The following is a 25,016-nucleotide window of genomic DNA, read 5'->3' on the forward strand; positions in this document are numbered from 1 at the left end:
GCCTTCCTGACCATCTGTCTGGTGGCTTGCGGGGCCCTCCTGGGCTGCAGTACCCGGCCTGTGGGTGTCCTCCTGCCCACCTGGGACGTGGCTTGCGGGGCCCTCCTGGGCTGCAGTACCGGGCCTGTGGGTGTCCTCCTGCACACCTGGGATGGGGCTGGTGGGGCCCTCCTGGCCAGCTGGCCTGCTGCCGGACTTGTCGGGCGTGCTGCCCTTCCCACCCTTCCCTGTACGCTTGTGGCCCTTTCCCACCTTTGGCGGTGTGCCAGGTGGCACCCGACTTCCTGCCGGAGCCAATGTAGGGATTTTGGTCCCTGGGGTCTTTGGTCTCTCGCGCCGGGCACTGGCAATCTTTGGATGCTTTTCCGGGGGTGGGCTATCCGTGGCTTGGCTCCTAGCTGAACTGGATGCCCTTGAGGGTGGGGGACTCCACAGTCCATGGACAACAGTCTTTACAGGTCCCGGTTTTGTGGTGGCTGAGGTGCTGATTGGAGTCTTATGAGATGGACGGGGTGGGGGAGTTGTAGGAAAGAGATCAAGTTTGGAAAAGAAAAGCAATTTGGAAAGAGAGGGACGGGTAGGTGTAGTGGGTATGGGAGTGGAGGAAGAGGATGTGGTTGTAGGAGTGTGAAGTCTGGTGTCTTTGGGTGCAGGTGCTTGGGCTGGAGGCTGTCATGAGGTGGATGGCTGTTGGGTGGCTGGCTGCCTGCGTTTGTGTAGTTTGGAAGAGGGGGTGACAGACACACTGGGAGAGGACACAGGGGACGTGTAAATGGTAGTGGGGGTAGTGACTGCACGTGTGCGGAGTGTTCTGGTGGGTGTGCTGTACCTGTTGTTGCGGGGGGCACGGATGTTGCCGCCACCACAAGGGAGCTCCCTTCAGAGGACGAGTCGCTGTCACTGACATCAGCACGAGTCCCCGCTGTGGAGCTCCCCTCGCCCTCTGTCCCACTGGTGTATTCGGACTCCGTTGCATGGCCCTCCAGGGCCATGTGGGATGCAGCTCCCTCGTGCTCCGATGCCACTTCTCCTCCGCCTGATGATGCTAATGCACACATGAACAGGAAGACCACAAAAAAGGGGGGGGGGAAATAAAGACATATTGAGTGCATGGATTACCGCTACCGTTGGCGGACAAGACAGACACAGAAGCCCCCTGCACTACGCCGCGCACTTGGGGTCCACTACGCAATCCGTGGGACATGGCCTACAAGCCTATGGACGACAACTGCACACATGGATGACACAGGGCCATGGATACCTGTACTTGGCACCCTACAGAGGTGGGGAGCGGGGGCACAGGGCCATGCCTTACGGAGGGGCCTAGCCTACAGAAATCGCCCTGGCCTAGGGATACCCACAGCCCTCCTCCCCCACCCAGACACCTCCACTGCGCGCAAAGTCAGCAGAATGTATTTGTACTTACCCCCTTGTGTCTGCTGTGATGTCCTCACGCGCCCATCCAAATCGGGGTAGGCCACCGCCAGGATCCGGGACATCAGGGGGGTCAAATGACGACTGGCACCCCTCCTACGTTGGGAGGCCATCCCCAGCTGAGCCTCCGCCGTCTTCCTGCTCCACCGTCGGATGTCCTCCCACCTCTTCCGGCAGTGGGTGCCCCGTCTGTTGTGGACCCCCAGGGTCCGGACGTCCTTGGCGATGGCACGCCAAATCGTGACTTTCTGGTGGGCGCTGACCTATGTGACATGTACAGGGAGAGAAAAATTGTCATCACCTTCTGCATGCTCGATGTGAGTGGCCCCCCATCCCCACCCTTGCCATGTGGCACATGCTCTCATCTGTCGTTTGATGCATGCCTCAATCGCTCCCCTCCCCACCATCTTTCATCCACCCCACTCAACCCAGGCATTGCCCACTAAGCATGGTCCCAGTGTACTTACCTGTTGGTTTGGAGGACCGTAGAGTAGCGCATACTGGGGGAGGACCCCATCCACAAGTTTCTCCAACTCCTCTGCAGTGAAGGCAAGGGCCCTTTCCCCAGTCGCATGAGCCATTGTCTCTTCCAGACCGAGGTCACAGCAGCACTTGCAGTGTAGGTCCTCTCCTGTCGAAGATCAGGTAGCAGCTGTGGAGCCTGTGGAGAGTGAAGAGGAGGAAGCCGAAGAGGACAACATAGAGAACAGGAACACAGTAATACAGCAGTATTTTCAGTGACACACAGGTAAGAGTACACACCGGCATATTACAGTTACTTAAAGACTCCTACCTCTCTACAGTCTGACTTTTTCCCCCAGTGTATGGTAACTGTGTTGTGACTTTCACTTCCATTTTCAGAGATGTGGGCCCCACTGCGTGACATCTGCTTTGTTTCCCCATGGACTACAGCTGTGTGACAGCGGTTTGTTGGCATCACAATGTGAATGAACATTTTGGCACGGTCATGTCTAATACATTTGTTCTAAATCACAGCCAGACTCCAGATTGTTTGGTGCAATAAGTGTTTTTATTCAAGTGCTCTAAATTGGATGGGTGGTTGCAAATCCGTGAGGGGTGATGGTGGAGGATTGTCCATGGCAGAGTCCAGACTATCAGTTTCACAGGTGCATTGTCCAAATGCCTGTGGGAAGTGGAGCAGGGGCAGTTTAAGGTTGGACAGGGTGACAATGTGGGACAGTGGGATGACAATCAGGGCGGTATCCTTTGCTGGCGGAGGTCTTGACATCTTACTCTGTCTTCTTCCTGGATCTCAGGGCCCGCTTGCGGGGTGGTTCTCCTTCTGCAGGGGGTGGGGTTCTAGTGGCCTGTTGGTCTTGTGTCGGGGCCTCCTGTCCACTAGCGCCAGCGGAGGTGGTAGGCAGTTCTTGGTGCATGCTAGTGTCAGGGGCCCTTTGAGGTGCCACAGCGTCCCGCAATGTGGTGACTACCTCATTCAGGGCCACTACGATGGTACCCATGGCAGAACTTATGTTTCTTAGTTCCTCCCTGAACCCTATATACTGTTGCTCCTGCAGAAGCTGGATCTCCTGAAACCTGGCCAGGACCGTCACCATCGTCTCCTGGGAGCGGTGGTATGCTCCCATGATGGAGGAGAGGGCCTCGTGGAGAGTGGGTTCCCTGGGCCTGTCCCCCCCCTGTCGCACAGCAGCCCTCCCAGTTCCCCTGTTTCCATGGGCCTCTGTCCCCTGGACCGTGTGCCCACTACCACTGCCCCCAGGTCCCTGTTGTTGGTGGGGTGTTGGGTTAGCCTGGGTTCCCTGTAGTGGTGGACACACCGCTGATTGACATGTCCTGGGGACAGAGGTATGGGCCCGCTGGGTGGGTGCTGTGCTGGTGTTCCCAGAGGGGGGAAGGTCTGCTGTGGCCTGTGGCTGTGTGAGGGGAACCGACTGTCCCGAGGTCCCCCGATGGACCGGGCTGGTCATCTAGATCCAGGGAGACAGAGCTGCTGTCCTCACTGTAGGCCTCTTCTGGGGGTGGAGTGGACATTTGTGGACCCTCCTGCGCGGTGACGTGGCGTTCGGGTCCTGCAGGGGTATAAAAGTATGGTTATTGCTTCTGTGTGTGCCATAACGTGCAATGGGTGGGTGCCCGTGTACCCCAGTGCTGGCATTCCTTTGTGGAGGCTGTTGTGACGGTGGTTGGGGGGGGTTGTATGTGTATGTGCAGTGGGTATGCTTAGGTGATGGGTGTCCATGCTTTGTGGACGCATGCAGGGCTAGGTGTTGGGATGGGTGGGTTGTGATGGTGAGACATTTGCAAGGAGTAGGTGTGATGGGGGTGGGGGTGAGGGTGGGGGTATGAGTTGGCATGCAGGTGGGGTGGGGGGAAGAAGTAATGAAGATTTGACTTACCAGAGTCCATTCCTCCGCCTACTCCTGCGAGGCCCTCAGGATGCAGGATGTTAAAGACTTGCTCCTCCCATTTTGTAAATTCTGGGGGAGGAGGTGGGGGTCCGCCGCCAGTCCGCTGCACTGCGATGATGTGCCGGATACCATGGAACGCACCTTCCCCCGTAGGTCGTTCCACCTCTTCCTGATGTCGTCCCGATTTCTTGGGTGCTGTCCCACAGCGTTGACCCTGTCCACTACAGTATTTCTGCTCCATAGCTCCATCTTCCTGGCAATGGTGGTGTGCTGCACCTGTGCCCCGAACAGCTGTGGCTCTACTCGTACAATTTCCTCCACCATGACCCTGAGTTCATCATCAGAGAACCTGGGGTGTCTTTGCGGTGCCATGGGGTGGTGTGGGTGATGTGTAGGGTGGATTGTGTGGTGCTAAGTGTGGTGATGTGTATTGTTGTGTTGTGTGAAGTGCGTGCAAATATTGCTGGGTGACAGTGAATTGGGCGTCTGGGTGCTCGGGTGTCTTTTCTCGGTGCGTGTTCACGAATCTCTAGGAGTGGAGGTTTGTGGGTGATGTGGGTGTGTATTTTATATTGTAATGGGTGTGTGGGAGTGGTGTGTGTATGTGTCTCAGGTGTGTGTATTTTGAATTGTCCAATGTGGTTGTATTTTGTAAGTGTGTGTGTATTTTGAGCGCGGCGGTGTGTACCGCCAATGGAATACCGCGTGGATTTGTGTCGTGATAGTGTGGGTGTATTTCTGTTGGCGTGACGGTGTAGGTTTGGTCATCGCCAGTTTCTCGCTGCCCTTTGGTGTGGCGGACTTTTGTGGATGTCAGTATTTTGGCGGTTTGACTGTTGTGGGTCAGAATGACCGTGGCGATTTACCGCGGCCGCGGCGGTGTTATGGCGGTCTTCTGAATGGCAGTAAGCACCTTTTACTGCCGAGGTTGGAATGACCACCCGAGTGTGGTTCCCTCGCTTGGGTAAGAAATTTGAGAGGGAATTAAAAGAATGTGTTTTGTGCAAGTGTCTGTCTCCTAAGGTGACCCAGCCTCCACTAACCATGTCGGATCTTCTTCTGCATGCATGGGAAAAAGTGGCCATAGGCTTCTTTGGGTCTCTGGGAAATGGACACCATATTTTGGTGATCATTGATAAGCATTCCCATTTTCCTCTTGTAGAGGACATCATCAACAACTCAAGACAAAGTTATTGAGTGGCTGGATGACATGTTTGCAGTGTAGGGCATACCGGACACTCTCAATTTTGACAATGGTCTGCGATTTAACAGCAAAGAGTTTAAGGAGTTTCTGACCAAACTGAATGTCAAAATTACCCTTTGTGGCCTTAAGCTAACGGTATTGTGGAACGGTTTATGGAGACCCTAAAATGAGTGATCCAACGTGCGTAGATGGAGGGAATTGAGCTGAGCCAGGTGCTGTGTCAGGCGCCTATCAGTCGAACCCTCACTTTACCAGTGGTGAGAATCCTACCACACTGATGTTCAGGAGAGCTAAAAGGACTAAAGTACTACAGTGGACTCCTGAATGAACCTTGAATAATGACGAGATTCATGCTAGTGACACTTCTCAGAAACGTAAATTGAAGACATATGCTGATCAACGTCATCAAACTCAGAAGGTCGTGTCTGACGGGGGCTGGATTCTTGTCAGGAAGAAATGGACACGAAAGACAGATTCTCCATTTGATAAAGAACCTTTAAAAGTTGTGAAGTGCAAGGGACACATGATAATGGGGCACCATCCCGGCAAATCTATTACAAGAGACTCCTTACCTTTCAAACATCTGTCTAACTGATCATCAGTCGCAGCAGATCCAGAAGAGCCTGTTCCACATGAATGCCCTAATCAGACACCAAACCTTCTTTGTCCACCCTGGGGACAATTCAACTACCTCATGTCACACGGTCTGGCCAAAATGTATGACTACCTAGATGGCTGACCAAAGAAATGTAATGCTGCTATTTCTTCATATCTTTTTGTTTGTGTGTTTTTGTTTAAGAAGGAGGGAGAAGTAGTGTCTTATGAATGTAAGCATTAGGTCCCCACAACCTGGGGTGGACTCATTAAAGGATTACGCAGTCATTCTGGGAGGTTTTAAAGGTGTGGTCCTTAACGGTAATGGGATAATAAGAAGTTAGTTGAATGAATGCTGAGGAATAAAAACATTGACTACAAGCTCTGTGTATGTGGTGTTCTTGTGCATGCTACCAGGCTAGGGAGGATGCAAAAGTCAGCACATTTCTACTTCAGGATACCGGGAAAAGTGATCCATGAGGATGAGCATGTGTTAAGCAATAAGTAGGCTCCCAAAGTATCCACTACTCATTACCATGGGGCAGTAGGCACTTCCTCTGTGATAACTGGTGCTGGAGGCTTCGGCCGGCTGTTCGCTTGGAAGGCAGGGCAGTCTCTGATGACCTCTTCTAATCATTGATTGAGACTGGGAAACCAGACCCTCCTCCTTTGGTTGCCTTTAGATTTTACTATGCCTTGGTGGGATTCATGAACTTTTAGGATGGCTCGCTGTTTCAGACTTATGGAGAGGACTACATGTGTTCATTGTATGAGGAAGGCTTCAGCTGTTACAGATAGTTCTTATAGAATATGGTGCAATGATTCTAGAGTTGACTTTGCTGATGCGTAGAAGGGTAACTGAGAGACCACCGGTCTCCCATTAGTACCACCTGGATGGCAATTTCCAGGCAGTCATCTCACTCTGTAGCCTCTACAATGTGTGAAAGGGATTTGGGGAGGTCCTTGAATCTTTAAACAACAAGGTGGACATACTCCTCAATGTCCTGTGGTTCATTGGCTTCAGAGAGGGTAACGAGTCATGCATGGCAGGACACTCAAAGAATTGTGAGTACCCCACCAGTACTCAACAGTAAAGTAGAACTCCTGCAATTGCAGGGTCCATTTTCCAATCCTTGTGGTGCATCAGTAAAGTAGAACTCCTGCAATTGCAGGATCCATTTTTCAATCTTTGTGGTGGTTTTCATAGGAATTCCCAGAATAAAGGAAGCAATGGCTTCTAGCTCTATATGAGAGTATCGTTGTTCAGTCGGTGTGAGTGTCCCACTCGCATAGGTGACTGGGGCCCACTCCCCGCACTCTTGACATTGAGTCAGTACAGCCCTGTAGGACTGGCATCCACCAACAACTGAGAATCATTCCTGGAGTCAAAGTATACTAGTGTTGTGTCAGCAGATAAGGCTTCTTTTGTGTTGCAAAATGTCTGCTCTTGCTCCTCTCTCTATACCCACAGGCTGGGGGACCTGGTGAGTTGGCAAAGGGGCCTGTGATGTCAGACAAGTTCCTCATTAAAGTTCTGCAGCAAGTCACCATGCCAAGTAATCTGCAGACACTTGACATGGATGTTGGGGTTGGGGCATCTTGAAAGTCTTTCACTTACCCATGTCAGAAAACTTGTAGCTGAAAGAAAAGATGTTTCACCTTAGGAACTTGCAATTCTCTTTGGGAATAGTCAAACCGTACTCTTTGACCATGGTGAAACCGACACACAGGTGAGTGAAATGACTGTTCATCATCAGAGCATGCACCAAGATATCTTCACTCATGTTCAACACCTCAGGGAGACCTGTCAATACCTCTTTGATCATGTGCTGAAAGACTTTGGCTGCACCTGATGTGCTGAATGTTAACTGGGTACACCTAAAGAGGCCCACATGAGTGAAGAAATTGATTATGGGGCGGGAGTCAGGATACAACGGTATCTGGTGGTAGCCAGACTAAAGGTCCATCTTGAAGAACCACCTCGATCCTGAGAGTTCTCCAATGATGTCATCAGTGGTCAGTGTCAGTGGGTGCTTACGTTTAAAAGCTAGGTTGGGAAATCTCAGATCAATGCAGATACACACAGCGTCAGGCTTTTCAGTTTTTTCATTGCAACAATGGTGGAGAGTCACGGGTCAATGATGCTAGCCTTTTTTACAAGCTTCAGTTCTTTCTCTGCTTTGAGGTGAAGCTGGAAAGCTATCTGACTGTTTTGGAATGCTACCAGAGAAATCTACTCATTGATATGCAGGTGGACAGTCTTGCCCCCCAGCCATCCAATGCCATCAAAAACAAAAAGTGCAACCTCCTGCATCAGTCTGCCAATGTCACTGGTGTGTATACTGACGGAAAACCGCACTAACTTGAGATCTTGGGCGGGTTGGCAGCTCAGGAGGAATCCTCCCCCTTCATGGGACACATAGACTTTGGCTCTCATAGAGGTGGTCTTGTGGGCAACCTCTGCGTGGAACACTCCTTCTAGCTACAGGGGCAAACGATTGATAAAAGCGTACCTTTGATCCTGTTGGCACGCAGAGCAGGTGGGTCTGGCAGGCTGTGGTATTTGTCAGCAACCATAATTTTTATGGAGACCCATTTGTTGATGAGAGTGGTGACTGGTTGGCCTTGGATGTAGATTAGGCACGTAGGGGCTGACTGGGGTGTGGTGCCATGTGGTTCACTGTCCCCACAACCTGGACCACCTCCTGCTCATCATTGTACGTCATTCTCTGCCAGTGTGATAGGGTGGAAGTCAACAGCACAGACGGACTTCTTTGGCCGGGCTGCTAGTTGTCACTGGATGGAGCAGCAAACTTTGGAAAAATCATTAAGCTTCCTCCAGGATCTGCACATGTTTCCATGTGCTGGGCAGGTAGCTGTATTGAGGTATGAGCCTCCACACCATCTGCAGGGTGGCCTGGAGTTTTAGGTCTCAATGATTCTGGCTTTGGTTTGCAGCATCCTTACAGAACAAATGACAGGTGCTTCCTTGATGGGCGACGGTTGTACCTGGTCCATGTGGACCACTAATGCTTTAGAAAGGTCCTTGGACTGCCCCAGGGTCAGAATGTCTATCATGGACATTTTAGGCTCTTGTAAAACGTTCTCTTGGAGTTTCAACGATGAGCACCCCTGTATGAACTGAACTCTCACTTTGTCTTTCCCATCAAGCAACGTACATGTGCTTGCTAGTTCTTTCAGGTGGCCATACAATAATTCTACTAACTTGTCTGGCCACTATTGCACATGGTGGAGGAGGAAGCGCTCATAGTCAGGATTAGTGCATGGCTTGAAGTGCGCTCGGATTGCATTCTTCAATGCCATGTACTGCAGGGGGTTCCAGCGTCCAGCACAGACTTAGACTTAGTTACTCCATCAAAACTGTTACAGATATCCCATCTCCCGAAATCTAAATCCCATAGGATATAATGGGATTTAGATTTCAGCAGACAGGATATCTGTTACCTTTGTGACTTAGTATCTCATCTGCCAATATCTAAATTAGGCCCTAAGAGATCTTATGCATATCACGCCACCTGGGTGAAGAAGTAGGGGCCTTTTTCTATCACAATCAACGTCCAAGGCCTCAAAGTAGGTTTCAATGCATTCTACCTACCTCTTCCACCAGGTGGTCTACAACAAACAGTTCCAGGGGCCTGATGGAAGACATGGCTGAGTAGCAGCCATACACAGGGACAGGCACATGCACTCTCCCACCCTTACTGCACTTACTACCACTTCAGCTGGGCCGGGTGGGACAGAGCAAGCAACCGAGGGCCACAAGTACTCACAAGTAGGAGCAGGAGGCCCTGACAGCTGAAGCTGATGGAAGAACCAGGGTGTGTCCACAGATGAGAATGGGCTGATGATGCATGTGAGGTGTAGGCACAGTTCACAATCACAAGGGGGGAGGGAGCACACTGCCTCTCATCCCAGCACAGTTAGCCCCATTGCATCCTGGTAAATTCAGTAAGCTTACTTCAAAGATGCTGTAGTTTTTCACCAAAGTAGGTGCAGGTAGTGCTGTTATCTCTAGACATGTCTTTCTGGGTTTAGCCATTTATCAGTAGAGAGCAGAAGTAGTGGAGAGTAGAGAAAAATCATCTGGGGTTGCTGGTGTGCTGCCCAAGTCTTCATATGTCACAGTACCACTCCACAGGCTCACAGGTGCACCCCAGGTGAGCTTGTCAACTCTTGGCTCAGAAACCCAGAAACACGTGTCTAGAGATATACAGTTCACAATCACCCAATATGGAACACTCAAACTTCACCTCCCAGGAAGGTGCTTACACTGGGCCTCAGGTACTGGCTTGGCTTTCCTTGCTATGGCCTCGACTAGTGGCCGAACAGCCTGCTTCAGGTGATATACAGTGTGAGCTCCCATGGGAGCTGATGAGGTCTTTTGGGCAAGGCAAAGTGAGCATGGCATCTGCCAATCAGCTGGGGTCTCAGGGAGCAGATGGGAAGGCTCTGTGAGTGAAGGATGGCTTCATTGGCCTGGACGTTCATCACAGATGCAGGGCTGTGATGGCAGGGCAGGCAGCATTCACAGGGCTCATGGTGCAGAACTGCCAATGAGCAAAGAGTGGGCCGTCAGTCAACTGCAGCAGTCCAGCAGGTGGAAGCACGTAGCAGGGTGATGTCAGGAGCAGTGGGTGGCCACACCGACAGCTCTGGTGAAACAGGTGCCAGCACAGGAGACAGGAGGCATAGGCATGCGTGGAGTGTTCGTACAGCCTCCTTGCCTGAATGTACTGTCTCACTGGTGCACGCTTAAATGAGGAACACAGACACACTGATGGCTTTCAACTCGGAGTTGCTTAATTGACCACACCCATCCGATGGGTTGCTCTTATTAACATCTTAACGCTGAATGTCAGGATAAACCATTGGCCGCGTGCCTGCAAGAAAATCCCTGAAACAACCCTCCCTGATGCAACACTACAATCTGGTGCTTCCCGTAACATGCCTCCAGCAGAGTGGAAGATGGAGGGTACACCTACCCCAGGGTAGAAAGTGAAGTAGGTTGCACCTTCATTTGGGTCATGCAGCAGGCTGGATTGGGGTGAGAACAAGGACCATTCGACCTCAAGAGGGAGTGGCAGCAAATATCAGTCACTCATGTCACCATATACACATGATCCTGCATCTCTCACCCTGGTGTGTCCAATTAACCTCAGGTGATCGCAAAGGAGCAGATAGTGACTGCCCCAGCAACTGTGCTCCTGTACCCCTCTGTCGCACTCACATCCCCTGTTAGAGCTGCTAGTCCCCCTCCTTAAACCACTCCTCTTCTCCAGTCCCACACCCTCTCCCATGGTCCCCAGGGTGTGTGGGGGGGGGGGGGGGTACCTGCCTGTTTTGTGAACATGTTTGGGTGTATTTACATTCTGTTTGATTCTAATGGGATATGTGTCTATATTGCATTGATGTTGGAGAGAGTATTTTAACGTCCTGTGTGAATTTTACCACATCTACTCAATCTGTGGATGTTCAAGATCTTTAGTGCAGCAGGTGCAGTATTGCGAGAGCCGAGGAATGTCAGGGGCTGATTGCAGCTCTAGTATGGCTATCTGTTATTAACTAATTACGAAAAAGGGGGAAATGTTACTTACTTTCATCAGAGCCCATTTAAACTATGTTATGCCCCTGTTGGAGGTGTCTACTTGTTTTTCAAGTTTAGTTCGTGTGTGTACATTAAACAACCATGTGGGTGTATGTTGACAGTCTTTAAGCATGTGGAGAAGTCAGCACCTTCTTAATGCTTATGAGGGCTTTCTGGCTTTCTGTGCATGTTAGGGAGTTTTGATTCGTGTGGGGTGGGGCCTGCATGTTTTGTTTACACATAAAGGTGCCTGCTCGAGGACAAAATTCTGTGGTCCATTGTGGCGAGCTACTCCATCATTTGTATATTCTTAAATTCTTAATGCTGATATTCAGTGTTGCAATTTCAAGCTTAGCATGATGGCAATAAAAACAGGAATACCAGGAATACTGTGTGTTGCTCGTGTGTTTTAATTAACATTCTGAACACAAGGGTTTTTGTTTCAGGCAAAGCCTTTGGAGCCTGAGCAGGTGGTTTGTTACTGGCCTATTTAAGTACATTTAATTTGACCGTGTTGTGCATGGTTTCATGAAGAGAAGAATGTTGTAATAAGCTCTTTGTACAATACACTTAGAACTAGTCTAGTGTTAGCTCGGGTGAACTTTCATGACTGATGTCCATCTTGTATCTGTTTTACTAGGAAGGGAAACTTGCACTGCTGATACGTCTGTAGTGAGTATTTTGTAAAAGACGGAAACTAGCATTGCTAATCCCTATGCCATACCTGATGAGTGGGGATAAGCATGTACTGTGGATCAACATGCTGCACCTTTTCCATAAGCGAGGGAAGTGTGCACATCTAATTCTAGGTTGTGCTTTTTCCATGCCATGATGTACTGGTTTGGTAGGCAGGGAAAGCTTGCACTTCTGATATACACATTGTAAGTATTTTCTGAGGCACACACTGGTAATGTCATGTTTTACTTGATCTGTGAAAAGGAAAACTGTACCGCTCATGCTATGTTGTATCTTTTTCTGAGAGTGAATGCCATGTTGTATTTCCAATGCTCATGATAATCCTGCTGGGTTGCTAAGGGGTGCTTTTCTCCGGATGCTCATGGAGTTCCTGTTTTGTGAGAGAGAAAGGCGTTTGCTGCTGATGTCAATGTATAACATGTTTTGTGACTGCGGGGGACATTTTCACTGTTGATATCAATGCAGTACCTGTTCTATATGAGATGGAAACATTCACTATTGTTGCCCAGCTATCACCTTTTCAAGATGAGGGGGAAGCTTGTGTTGCTCATGCCCATGCTGCTGGGTGTGCAATGGATGAGAAGCTTATATAGGGGATGCCATGCTATACCTGTGAGAGATGGCAAATGTCACTGTTAACGTCTGCATGCTACCAGTTGTATGTGGAAGGATTACACTACTGAACAATTTCTGTAATTGCACTTTGAAGGTTGGATGCTTCAATTGTTGATACTTTCCTGTTACTGATCTGGAGCGAGGGATTGTTGCACTTGTGATACTGTACCTGCTTTGTGGGGGGCATCAGCTTGCTCTATTAATGGCATGGAGCAGAAACCTTCTGTAAGGAATGGAAACTTGCACTGTTGACTGTCATCCCGAACCTATTAGGTGAGAGAAGATTGCACTTGTGTTGGCATTCTGGTACATATTTTGTGAGGCAGGGAATTTTTCCCTGTCCATGTGGCATGTGGTCTGGTTCTTTGCTTCGCACAGAAGCTTAGGAAAACCTTTTCACTAGGCAAAAGCCAAAACAATTGGCATCACGTTTGCTTGTTTTCATGTAATGCTTTACATGAACCTGTTCTAGGTTCGACTCCTCTTGCCAAACAACTGCTATTAGGAAAATTAGCCACAGTTTTTTTTAAACACTTGCTATTTGGTGTTATCCATCAGATATGGTCTACACAAGTTTGAAAAGGTTTAGAAATGGCTGGATTCTTTCAGAGTTAAGGGAACCTTGCTGTAACAGTTAGATTTTAAGATATTTGTGGCTCAACAGCATCTACTCAACATCTGTTACAGCAGTTTACACATAATCATTATTGGTGGATGTTAGAAATTGGGTTACTGGTTGACTGTGGTACAAGCCCTGGTCAAGCAGCAAACACAATCCTAGTCAAGGTAAGGCACAAGTAAATCCTAAATTAACCTGTGTTCAACCCTTCTGTTAGCTTGGCACAGAGCAGTCAGGCTTCACTTAGAGGCAATATGTAAAGTATTTATGCAACACTTCAAACAGTAAAGTAGTGAAAACACTACACAAAAAAGATCTCATAACAGGTTAGAAAAAGAAAGCTTAATTTAATTTAAAAAAAATCAAAATATCAAACTGGCACTTAGTAGAAACTTAGATAGTGAATTTAAATTGTTTTAGAGAAAAGAGTGCCAAAGGCATGAAGTGCCAACTGTGGACATCTAGTAACACCAGAGGAGGACAAAGTCCAAGCCTACCACGATGGAGCACGGGTCGGCTACAGGGCGCTAGCAAAGACCACGGAACCAAATACCTTAAATCCTGGTTTTCAGATCAGTGTGAGGGTCCGTGTCGAAGATGCATCATGCAGCCAAAGCAATGCTTCAGTTCTAAGATGCATCAATGCTGCGGTCAAGGGCCTGTTTCATCCTTGAGGATCCCATTGATGGGGTTTGCAGTATGAAGTACAGCGTCGAGGTTCTGTCACACAGTCCGGGAAATACATCAGTTCTGAAAAGCTGAATGGCTGCGATGCGAAGTCTGGTGTTGCCATCGAGGCTGCTGTCAACGAGGGATGCAAGGGCCTATACTGACGCTGCACCACACAATGGCAGTTGCAAAGGTTATGTGGGCTGTGGCGACAATGCAAGTTTTTGCGACAGGTCCAATCCACGCAGCAGCAGTGATGCACCAGTTCTGTTCAGAGTTGCACAGCATAACAGAGGAGATGCATCGCTTCTGCTGGTACCACAGAGGCTGGCAAAGCAACTTAAGGCCAGTTCCAAGGGTCGAGGACTGGAGTGGCACCAATTAACAGGGTAGACTCACAAATGGCAGAGTCCATGTCAAGCACTAACCTGTTCGTCCCACGGAGACACAATGTTGACCAAGCTGCTTGTTCCCAATTCCACCTAAACATTGCATGCCTCGCACTTAAATACACATGTTCAGCACCGCAACATCCCAGGTGAAAGGGGATGGATGAGAGAATGAGAGAGACACTGGAGTCACAGGGCTGGATCCGGACACGTAATGATGGTTTTTGAAGAGCTGGTCTTTCCTATGATAAATTACTCCTCAGTCAAATAACTAATATCACAGAACCCATGTATACTTTACTGTTAAACTATGATGTCAAGCTGGATGTACCTGTGTGGGTCCCTTGTCCTGCTTTTGATGATTCTCTCCCTCTCTAGGAATTTTCAGAAATGATGTGGATTACCTGTAATTAAATAAGAGCCTTGAACCTCCTATACTGTCTATAACTACTCCCACTGTGATCCCAGATTAGTCAATCACTTCAATTAAGCCGACCAAGATGTTCTTTGACATTCAGTGGATATCTTGCGAGTTTCACCTTGATGAGATGTCCCAAGATGCTGACTCACTGGACTCATAGACATTCACATAGGCAATAATAACAACAAACTCTCAGAGAATTAGATTCTCCAGATATTCATGGGTTAATCATTGTATTGTGTTACTACTTGAGAGGCACGCAATTCAAAGTTTAAATCACACTGAAAACATAGAGTTAATATCAAGGGTTAGGGTTCATGTTGTATTACTATGAAAACTGAAGGTTAATCAATAACGTTCAACTTCATGAACAACCATCTTGTCCCTGTTACATAACAGTGTAAGTTTGAGCATCGCAAAGATAAGCTTCAACTTTGTTCAAGCGCCAAACACAATGTTCCACATCACCAGCAACTATTTGAAATAATGAAAATGCCACTTCGAACTCAGTGATAATAAACGTATTCACAGTACATCGTATCGCTAACAACAAAAGTAATGCCACATTAAACTCAGCAATAATAAATATATTCACAGGATATCATTTTCATAATAATTGTTCAATAAAAACTCCTTTCTGTGGTATAATGCAACCAACTACAAAACGCGTTATAGCATGACAAGCGCAAACATCCTAATGACCTTAAAAACCAAAGATGCGCCCCTTTAGGCACATCGCATCCTGGAACATTCGCTTATCAAGTTTCATGTCAGCAAGTATCACGTTTAAGCAATAAATGTTCTTAAAGTGCATGCAACGTGTTATTGCCTTTTTAAGGATTAATTACCTCAGTCGCTTCTTCTTCCAGAAGCATCCTTCAAGATGCTGGACAGAACAGAACGTGACGATATAAAGCGGAGGAGTAGAGATTCCTTCTCTGCAGTTGGTGACCTTTACAGCAAGCAATTCATTCAGACCTGGTGTGGTTTAAATACCTTCTGCATCCAACCACACCCAGTCTGAGTCATAGGGATGCTGGAGGCTTGTGCAACACATGTTCCCAAACAAGTGTTGGTCTCTAACAAGCATGAGTTCAAACAAGCATTGGTCTCTGTAAACAAGCATTCATCTTACAAAAGCAAATTATCAACTCAGAAGTTTTTTACTGGGGCATATCCAGGTTTGCAGGCCCGACAGTCCAGGTGCAGATGCAATGTTGTTGGAAGCCTGTTATGTCCCTGAGTCTTTAGTTTAGGAGGTCAGCCAACTAGCTCTTGGAGTCACCCTGGTTCTTGGTTCAAGGGATGTAGCTCCAGTCCTTCTCACTCAAGCAAGATGGAAGTGGGTCAGCACAGCAGGGCAGCAGTTCCTTCAGATCACCATCCAGCAAAGTGGCAGCATGTAGCAATACAGCAGCACAACAGACCTTCTTCTTAACAGAGTATTCATAAGTCTAGAAGTGTACTGAAGTGGCAATGTCTGAGATCCCTCTTTTATACACAGTTGTGCTTTTGAAGTGGGGAGAAGGTTATAGAGGCATGCTTTTGAAAGGGACAGATGCCCTGCCTCCCCTGCCCTGGCTCCAGACTAACTACAAGGGGTATGCAGCCCTTTGTGTGGATGCAGGACACAGGCTATTCAGGTGTAAGTGAGGCTGGGCCCAGCCCACTCCCATTCTGTTGGTGAATGCACATCCAGTCACACCTAAGCTCCTGTGATGTTTGGCTTTCTAGGAGGAATAGACAAAGCCCATCTGCCAACTATATCCAGTCAGGTGACCAGAAACAGGTCCCACCGACCAAATGGCTAAGGCAAGAAAGTGCCAACTTTCTAAAAGTGGCATTTTTGGAAGTGTAATTTAAAATCCCAACTTCATAGTTCGGATTTTAAATATAATTCCAGGGGCACCAAACATGTACTGGTCACCTCTTCCTATTTGAAAATTACACTTATTAAATGTAAGAAGGCAACTCTAATGTTATCAGATGGGAGGCATAGGCCTTGGAGTAGTGATAAACAAATGTACAAAAGTTTCACAAAAAAGAAATGTAAAACCTGCATGGTCCTGCTTTTTAAATACATTGCACCCTGCCCTATGGGCAGGTTGCAATGGCAGGCCAGAGACATGTTTAAAGGGTTACTTAAGAGGGTGAAAAAACAGACCCACTAGTACTATTAGATTTTTAGGCTCTGGGCACATATAGTGCACGTAGAGACTTAAAAGTAAATTAAATATGCCAATTGGATATAACCAATGTTACCATATTTTGAGTAGATAGCACAAGCACTTTCACACTGGGTAGCAGTGGTAAAGTGTCCGGAGTCCTAAGGCCAGCAATATCAAATCAAATTCAGCAAAAATAGAAGGTCTGAAGGCAAAACATCAATGGGAAACCATGGCAAGGATGCCAGGTCTAACATATGTCCCATCGCATTTGAAAGTGGGGGGAACTAGCCAATCCCTTGGAAGTTCTATTCACTAAGGTTGAAGAACCTAGAGAGACAATCAGCACTGGCGTAGTCCATTCCAGGATGCTGTTCCATCCTAAAATACATTCCCTGAAGAGAAATGGACTACCTCAACAGTTTGGGATTCTCACACCCCTTATGTATTAACCATCTGAGGAGTCAGTGGTCTGTCTGATCACTGAAGTGAGCACCAAACAGGTATGGTCTTGGCATCTTCAGCTCCCAGACCACTGCAAAGGCTTCCCTCTCTATTGCACTCCACCTCTGTTCATAGAGAAGTAACCTACCTCTGATGAAGCCTACATGCTGATCCAGGCTCTCTTTATTTAGCTGTGAGAGCGCATCCTCTATGCCAAGCTCTGCCACATCTGCCTGCACAATGAAATCTTTGGAGAAGCCAGTTGCCTTGAGCACGGGTGCTGTGCACATGGCCTCCGTCAGGTTGTCAAAAGCTTCCTGGCAAGCCTCTGTCAGAATCCCTGACGTGGCTGCTTATTGAAAGTCAGTCCTGTCAAGGGTGCAACAATGGTACCATACCCCTTGACAAATCACGTGTAGTAGCCAGTAAGGCCTAAGAAGGCTCTCACCTATGTCTGAATTTTGGGAGAGTTCCCAAGCCAGAATAGTTTCAATCTTGGCCCGGAGGGGCTGCACCTTGCCTCCTACCACTTGGTGACCCAAGTAGACCACTGACCCCTGCCCTGACTGGCAACTACTGGCCTTGATAGTCAGGCCTGCATTTTGCCATGTCTGAAGCACTTCCCTGAGCTGGCACAACTGGTCCTCCCATCTAGAACTAAAGACCGTAGTGTCATCCAGATAGGCGGCACTGAAGTTCTCCAAACTAGCCAGGACCTACTTGACCAACCTCTGGAAGGTGGTCGGGTCGTTCTTCACCCAAAGGAACTGGAAGTGCCCTTAGAGAATAGAGAACACAGACTTCACTTTTGCCCCCTCAGTCAAGGCAGTCTGCCAGAACCAAGACATTAAATCAAATGTACTGAGGAACTTGGCAACTCTATGAGTTCATCAGCTCTGGGGATGGAGTGTGAATCTGTCTTGGTGTTTTCACTGAGCCCACGGTAGTCCACATAGAACCTAAGTTCTGAAGTGACACCTGGAGGAGCCACCTTGGGGAACAATACTACTGGGCTAGACCTGCCTGAGAGCTCAATGACCCCTAACTCCAGCATTTTGGAGACCTCCTCATCTCCTCATCTCATCTTATCAGACAGCCTGTAGATTTTATTCTTAATAAGCATGCTGTCCCTAGTGTCAATATCATGGTTTCACCATGCAGTGATTGCCAGGAGGCGGAGGACTGAGGCAAAGTGCCCCAGCAACTGTCCGAAGTCTTTTTTTGCACTAGGGTCAGCGTAGGGGAGAGGCTGACACCCTCCACCAACCCATCCTGCTCCTTGGAAGAAAGGGGGTTGAGGAGAGGTTAACTCTCCTCTTCTATCCTATCATCCGTAACTAGGAGCATGGTTAATTCAGACTTGTCAAAGTAGGGCTTGAGGCAATTGACATGTAGGATTCTTAAAGGGTTTCTGTGAGTTTTGAGGCCCACCAAGTAGGTGACATCACTCTTGCACTCCTTCACTGCATAAGGCCCAGACTAGTGGTCTTGTAGGGTCCTGGACTCCACTGGCTCCATAACTCAAACTTTTTGGCCAGGCCAAAACTTGCCCAGATTAGCATTCTGGTTGTACCCATGTTTCATGCCCATTTGTCTAGCTTCTAGATTTTCCTGCTCTTGCTTCCAGAAGCACTTCAAATGGTTACAGCCTTCTAGTATGCAGCTGACCACACTCTTCTGAACCTTCCTGGGAGCTTGCTTCCAGCCCTCCTTCGCCAGACTAAGAGGTCCTCTCACAGTTTGCCTGTAGAGAAGTTCTAAGGGGATGAAGCCACCCCCCTTCTGTGGTACATAAAAGGCATGGTAGGAGGATGTCCCACTTCTTCCTCATGGGATCTGACAGGCCCATTATCTTGCCTTTTTGGGTCATGTAGAACCTTTCAACAAGTCCATTGGTTTGAGGGTGATAAGGAGTGCAGAACTTGTAGATTACCCCACACTCCTTCCACATGGCCTACATGTACCCTGACATACAGTTGCTACCCCGGTATAACACCACCTCCTTGGGAAACCCCACATGTATAAAGATCCCCACTAGTGCCTTGACCACTGTGGGTGCTGTCAATGTCCTCAAAGGGATAGCCTCTGGGTACCGGGTGGTATGGTCCACCAAGACCAGGATGAGCCTGTTGTCCGTGGCTGTCTTGGGTGCATAGATCTAATAATGTTGATGTCTACCTTATCAAGGGGGTGCCAATGACAGGAAAGGTTACAAGGAAGTCTTGCACTTCCCTCTTGACTTGCCACTGGCCTGGCAGGTAGGTTAGGACCTGTAGAACACATCTGAGGCACTCCTCATTTGAAGTTAAAAAAGTAGGCGACAGGCCCGTCAATGGTCTTGTTCTGCCCTAAAAGACCTGCCTGGTGTACATCATGAGTCAGTTTCAGTAGGAAGGTCCTGTAGCACTGGAGGACCACTATCACACCAGTTGCGCCATGCTCAGGAAACTTAGGCTCACTATACAGGAGACTATTCTCCTAGTAAATCAGGTGATCACCAAATGGGTTGCCAGCTGTCTGGGCTTTGGCCTGCTGCCACAGGCCCACAAGAGTAGTGTATTTCCTCTGCAGTTTGCAGAACTCCTCCTTGGTGGAATCTCCTACCCTCTGCTAGTTGACCAGCTCAGGTGGGTTCCCCAGGTCCGCGACATTCTCCTCTGTAGGCTCTGTGGTTCCCCCTCAGGGTCAGCCTCCTCTCGGACTGTGGGAGATTCAGGAGCAGGAATCCTGTGCCCCTTGCCATTCCTCTTTTGGTAGGAGCCTGGGCCATTCTTCCAGTCTCCCAGATCTTCAGGGACAGGGACTTCTGCAAAATGGCAGCCCTCATCCTTCTGGACCTGTCAACCTCTTTCAACACTGTCTCCCACCACATCTTGATCAACAGGCTCCACCACATTTGAATCCAGGGAGCCACACTCAAATGGATTGCATCATGCATCATACCTCACCAGAAGAACCCAGAGAATCTGTCTCCCACTGTTCAACTCAGAACCCAAGAACCAAAGAAGCTCATCTGTGGCAACCCCCAAGGATCGTCTCTCAGCCCCCACCCTCTTCAACACATACATGACCCCCTGGCCAACACTGTCAGATCGCACTGATTCAACATAATCTCCTACGCCGATGACACCCAGCTCATTCTCTTGCAGTCAGAAGACCCCTCCACCACCAGAGCCAATGCCCACAGATGTATGAAGAACATAATCGACTAAATAAAGGACAACTGCCTAAAATTCAACTCAGACAAGACCGAAGACCTCATCTTTGGGAACAGCACCTCGCAATGGAACGAAGCATGGTGGCCTACTGAATTCACCCATCCCCCGCACTGACAGACCATGCCCGCAACCTCGGCATCATCTTGGGCAGCAAGCTAGCTATGAAGAAAAAGGTAAGCACAGTCACATCAGTCTGCTTCCACACCCTACACACGGTCCGAATGATCTTCGGGTGGCTTCCACTCAACACCAGGAAGGATCATCATGCAGGCCCTAGTCACCAGCAGCCTCGAATTTGGGAACACACTCTACGTAGGAACCACTGCATGCCTCCTGAAAAGACTACAGACAATATAAAACTCAGTGGCAAGATTCATCCTTGACCTCCCAGACCTACCCACATCACACCACACCTCATGAAGCTACATTGGCTCCTGATCCAGAATAGAAACCAGTTCAAAATGTTGACCCATACACACAACGCTCTGCCCAACAAAGGACCAACATACATCAAGAAATGCATGACCTTCCACAGACTGACCAGACTCCTATAATCCACCTCCCTCTTTCACTCAGACATCCCCCAGATCCACTGTGGCAACAGTGGGGGACAGTCCTTCTTTTACCTGACAGCCAAAGCTTTAAACGACCTACCCCTACACCTCAGAACTACATTATCTCTCCAAGAGTTCAGGGTAGGGCTATGGACCTGATAGTTCGAATTAATAGTTCCCAACGAAACAGCTTGCAACTCCAGCACCTTGAGACCCTAAAAATCCTTGATTGATTACCCTCTCGGGCTGCCACTGACCATGCAGTCACACACACCCACTCAGGAAACCCTAACATCTCTAAGTGGGACCTAAGCTCCACCTCCTTCCATATGGTATGCTCCAGGTCATTTCTAGGTAATTGCCACAGACTCACAGCTACCCTTAAGGAACCTGAGACCCTCTCCAGTTTCCATACCCATTCTCACTCTCCCAATATTTAGTAATTTTGTTATTCTTGTGAGCCTTTGGCACCATCTCTTTGTCACTCAAAAACATCAGTGTAACCTCTGCACTTCCCTCATAGTAACTGGGGCAACCTTCTTCCCAATTCGCTACATTAGCAATGCCCGGTGTTTGCCCACCAGTGGATGGCTCCGGCATTTTAGGGCAGTGAGGATTCCTTTGACATGCCTGTAGCATTTGTAACATTTAGGAAAAAAACATCCTGAGGATTTCTTCTCAGGATGAGTACCTTTCTTCTGGTGAGGTTGTGACTTGAAATCCTTCCCCAGAGAACTGGTTTGGGGACCTTTTGAGAACTCCTTATTCTTATTTTTGTCACCATCCTCTATATTATGGTGGTGACCTGTCCTTTCTTTTGGTGATCCCCCCAAATACCTACTTATGGACCCTAGTGCTTAGCCAACGGTCACCCTCCTTGACAAGTTCCCTTTTGCAACTAAATTGTACAGCTCATTGTAATCACTCATGTCACTGCTTTTCACCCAACCATATAGTGCCTTGCAAATGTAATCCATATAATCTACAAGACTGGTGGGGCAGCGTCTGGGTGTCCCTGAATTTCAACCTATATTTCTCAGGATTGAGGTCATACTTCCTGACAAGGCTTCCTTCATGAGTTGGTACTTCATCTTACCCACCTTCCGTAGAGCCAGTAGGTAATCCCTCCCCATATTTGATAAATGCCTTCAGGAACTCGCTCCCCAATCCTCCTTAGGGGCATCTTCAGAGGAACTATATATACCTCAAACCACCTGTCTATGCCATCTCCCAAAAGCTAAAAGTATACAAAAAGTGGAGGAAAGCTTGACTTAATCTTAGCCACTGATAATAACCTGGGCCGCATCCCTGTCTATCCTTCTTTTGCACACCATAGCACTTCAACTTGGACCCAGCCATATACATATCAATCTTGACCCAACTCGAACTGCCAGGATAAGTCCTGCCTGAAACTGTACATGAGCAACCTAGGACTGGTCTTGCAGTAGTTAGGACTCATCAGCCAGGTATAGCGTGGTTCCAGTGACACACTGTGCACTGGACCCACATCTAGGCATACCCTACCTGCTTAGGGCAATGTCCATTATTTATACCTGGTGCCAGCTTTTGTGTGGAGAGATTCCCTACACTACCCTTATATGTGGTTCTGGAAAGTTCTTTCCCTTTCCATGTCAGGGCTCCAAACAGCTGAGGGATGACAAAAGGCAGGCAGGCCTAGCGTCAGATTGCTCTGTGTGTGTAGGAGGCAAAGCCCTTTGAAGTATCCTGTCCACACCTAAGCACACTTTGGCGCAAACCATGCACCATATTTAACCTTTGACGCCCGAGCCCGTGGACGTTAAATTTCCTCCGTGTGCGTCATTTTTTGGATGCGGGAAACTGCCTTGCGTTAATGACATGCAAGGTAGGTGTTCCTGCCCAAAAAATGACTTTGAGGCCTGTGTGCCTTATTTATACTCCAGCGTTATTTTGACGCACAGGAGGGGGCGGGCCTTAAAAAACGGCACACAGCGTTTTTAATGCCTGGGTCAGGGCAGGCATTAAGGGACCTGTGGGCTCACTTCCATGGTCTCTGACCATGGAAGGAGTCCAGAGTTGCCCTTCCCTGCCCCCAGGGACACCCCCTGCCACCCTCGCCCACCCTTGGAGGACACCCATGGATGGGGGGACCCATCCCAGGCAACTACAGGTAAGTTGAGGTAAGTATTTTGGTTTTTAAGTGGCATAGGGGGGCCTAATTTGGGCCCCCCTACGTGCCACTGTGCCTAATGACCATGTCCAGGGGACATAAGTCCCCTGGGCATGGCCTTTGGGCAAGGGGGCATGACTCCTGTCTTTGCTAAGACAGGAGTCATTTCAATGGGAGTTGTGCATCAAAAAATGGCGCAAGTCCAGTTTGAGGCATGATTTTTGCCTCAAACCTGACTTGCACCATTTTTTGATACACAACCCCCATTTTCCCCTACGGCGGCGCTGCCTGGTTTGAGTCTTTTTTTTTTACTCTGACCAGTTCGCAGCGCCGGCTAACATCATTCCTTCAATAAGGCGCCCGCATGGCACGTAGGAATGGCGTTAGCCGGCGGTAAAATCTTTGACGCAAACCAATGCCGGCGCTGGTTTGTGTCAAAAAGTATAAATATGGGCCCTTGTGTCACTGTCTAGAAGCAATACACAAACCCCAACAACATAGCCATTCAAAGTATTCTAACCCAGAACGGCAGAAGGCACAAATGGTTGGGACAAGAAAATGTAAACTTTCTAGAAGTGACATTCTCCACTGCCCTACCTATAGTTAACCAAGGAAAAGTATTCTGCGTTACTGACATGCTGATTACGCAATTCATCTACAGCATGGGCAAGAGATGGATAGCACTGGTGAAACGCCGGCTCCCTGCAAAGGAGGGCGCGCTAGCAGTACCTGATTTTTAATTATATTACCTGGCAGGTCAATGACAGTGAGGTGGGATTTGGCAGGAACATTGATGGGGAGAGACCCAGGACAATAACACGGGCACCCCACCGGAGAAAACACCAGTGCACCTACTGTTGGTTCCAGGATGGCTGCCTTGACCGAGAAATGAGGAACTCCTCACAGCAACACTGTGTTAGATCTGGCACCAGGCACTCCACTGCAAAAATACACAAGCACCTTATGCTGGGAAACTTTCACTGACAATGTTATTGGCCCTCTCTTATACAGGCGGTTAGAGTGGGCTCCAAGACTCACTAGAACTGACCCTCACCAAAGTGGGCAACGTCTACATGAATGCACTCTATCAGACTTTGAAGATCTGAGTGACAGTTGTGAGATCCAAGGGAGGCATTTCCGATTACATGGGGCAATCACAGCAGCATTGATAGTGGCGGCACGACAGACCAGTGAAACCCACGACCTATACAGGCCTGCCATGTATCTGTTAGATGCCGGGGAGGCATCACTCCACCTCACTGATCTGTAGGGCATTATTTGGGAGGTGAAAGTTGACCTCCAGCCCCTTGAAGTGGACCGGGGCTGGACCAACATATTACAACACACCTCAAATACATCATGCACTGCCCGCTTTAAACTCATACAGTATTGCTACCTACACAGAGCATACCTTATGCCCCAGAGAGTAAACTTAATAAACCCACAGGCGCATGCCAGTTGCCCCAGATGTGGAGAGAATGATGCCAACCTTCTGCATGTGCTGGAGGTGGCCACTTCTCACCTCATACTGGTGCACAGTAATGGAGTTAATGGAAATTGCAACAGACCGCCCACTTACCACTACACTAGGATATACCTACTGGGTAGCTTACCCTGCCCCAATACTAGTGTCATTACATCCTGGTTCATGGAATTAGCATTTATACTAGCTAGGTGACAGCTTGCAATGGCCTGGATGGCCCAAGGTGCGACCCAGAATTCAGAGCTGGTTGGCAGAGCTATACAAGTGGGTGAGCAGTAAGAGACAGGTGCTACAGTGGGAAGGGGACAGAGGGCTACATCCTGGCACTTAGGCAGAGTCCTGGGAACCCATACGGGAGGATTAACCA

The 25,016-nt window shown here is 48.5% G+C and overlaps 1 protein-coding gene across 1 annotated transcript in view; it reads left to right on the forward strand.

The window, feature by feature from the left end:
- The window catches only part of PLEK (pleckstrin), a 398,482-nt gene that overhangs the window by 300,977 nt on the left and 72,489 nt on the right, over window positions 1-25,016 (forward strand). The gene's annotated exons all lie outside the window — the stretch shown is intronic.

Source organism: Pleurodeles waltl, chromosome 5 (assembly GCF_031143425.1).
Source record: "Pleurodeles waltl isolate 20211129_DDA chromosome 5, aPleWal1.hap1.20221129, whole genome shotgun sequence".
In the NCBI taxonomy this organism is placed as follows: Eukaryota; Metazoa; Chordata; class Amphibia; order Caudata; family Salamandridae; genus Pleurodeles; species Pleurodeles waltl.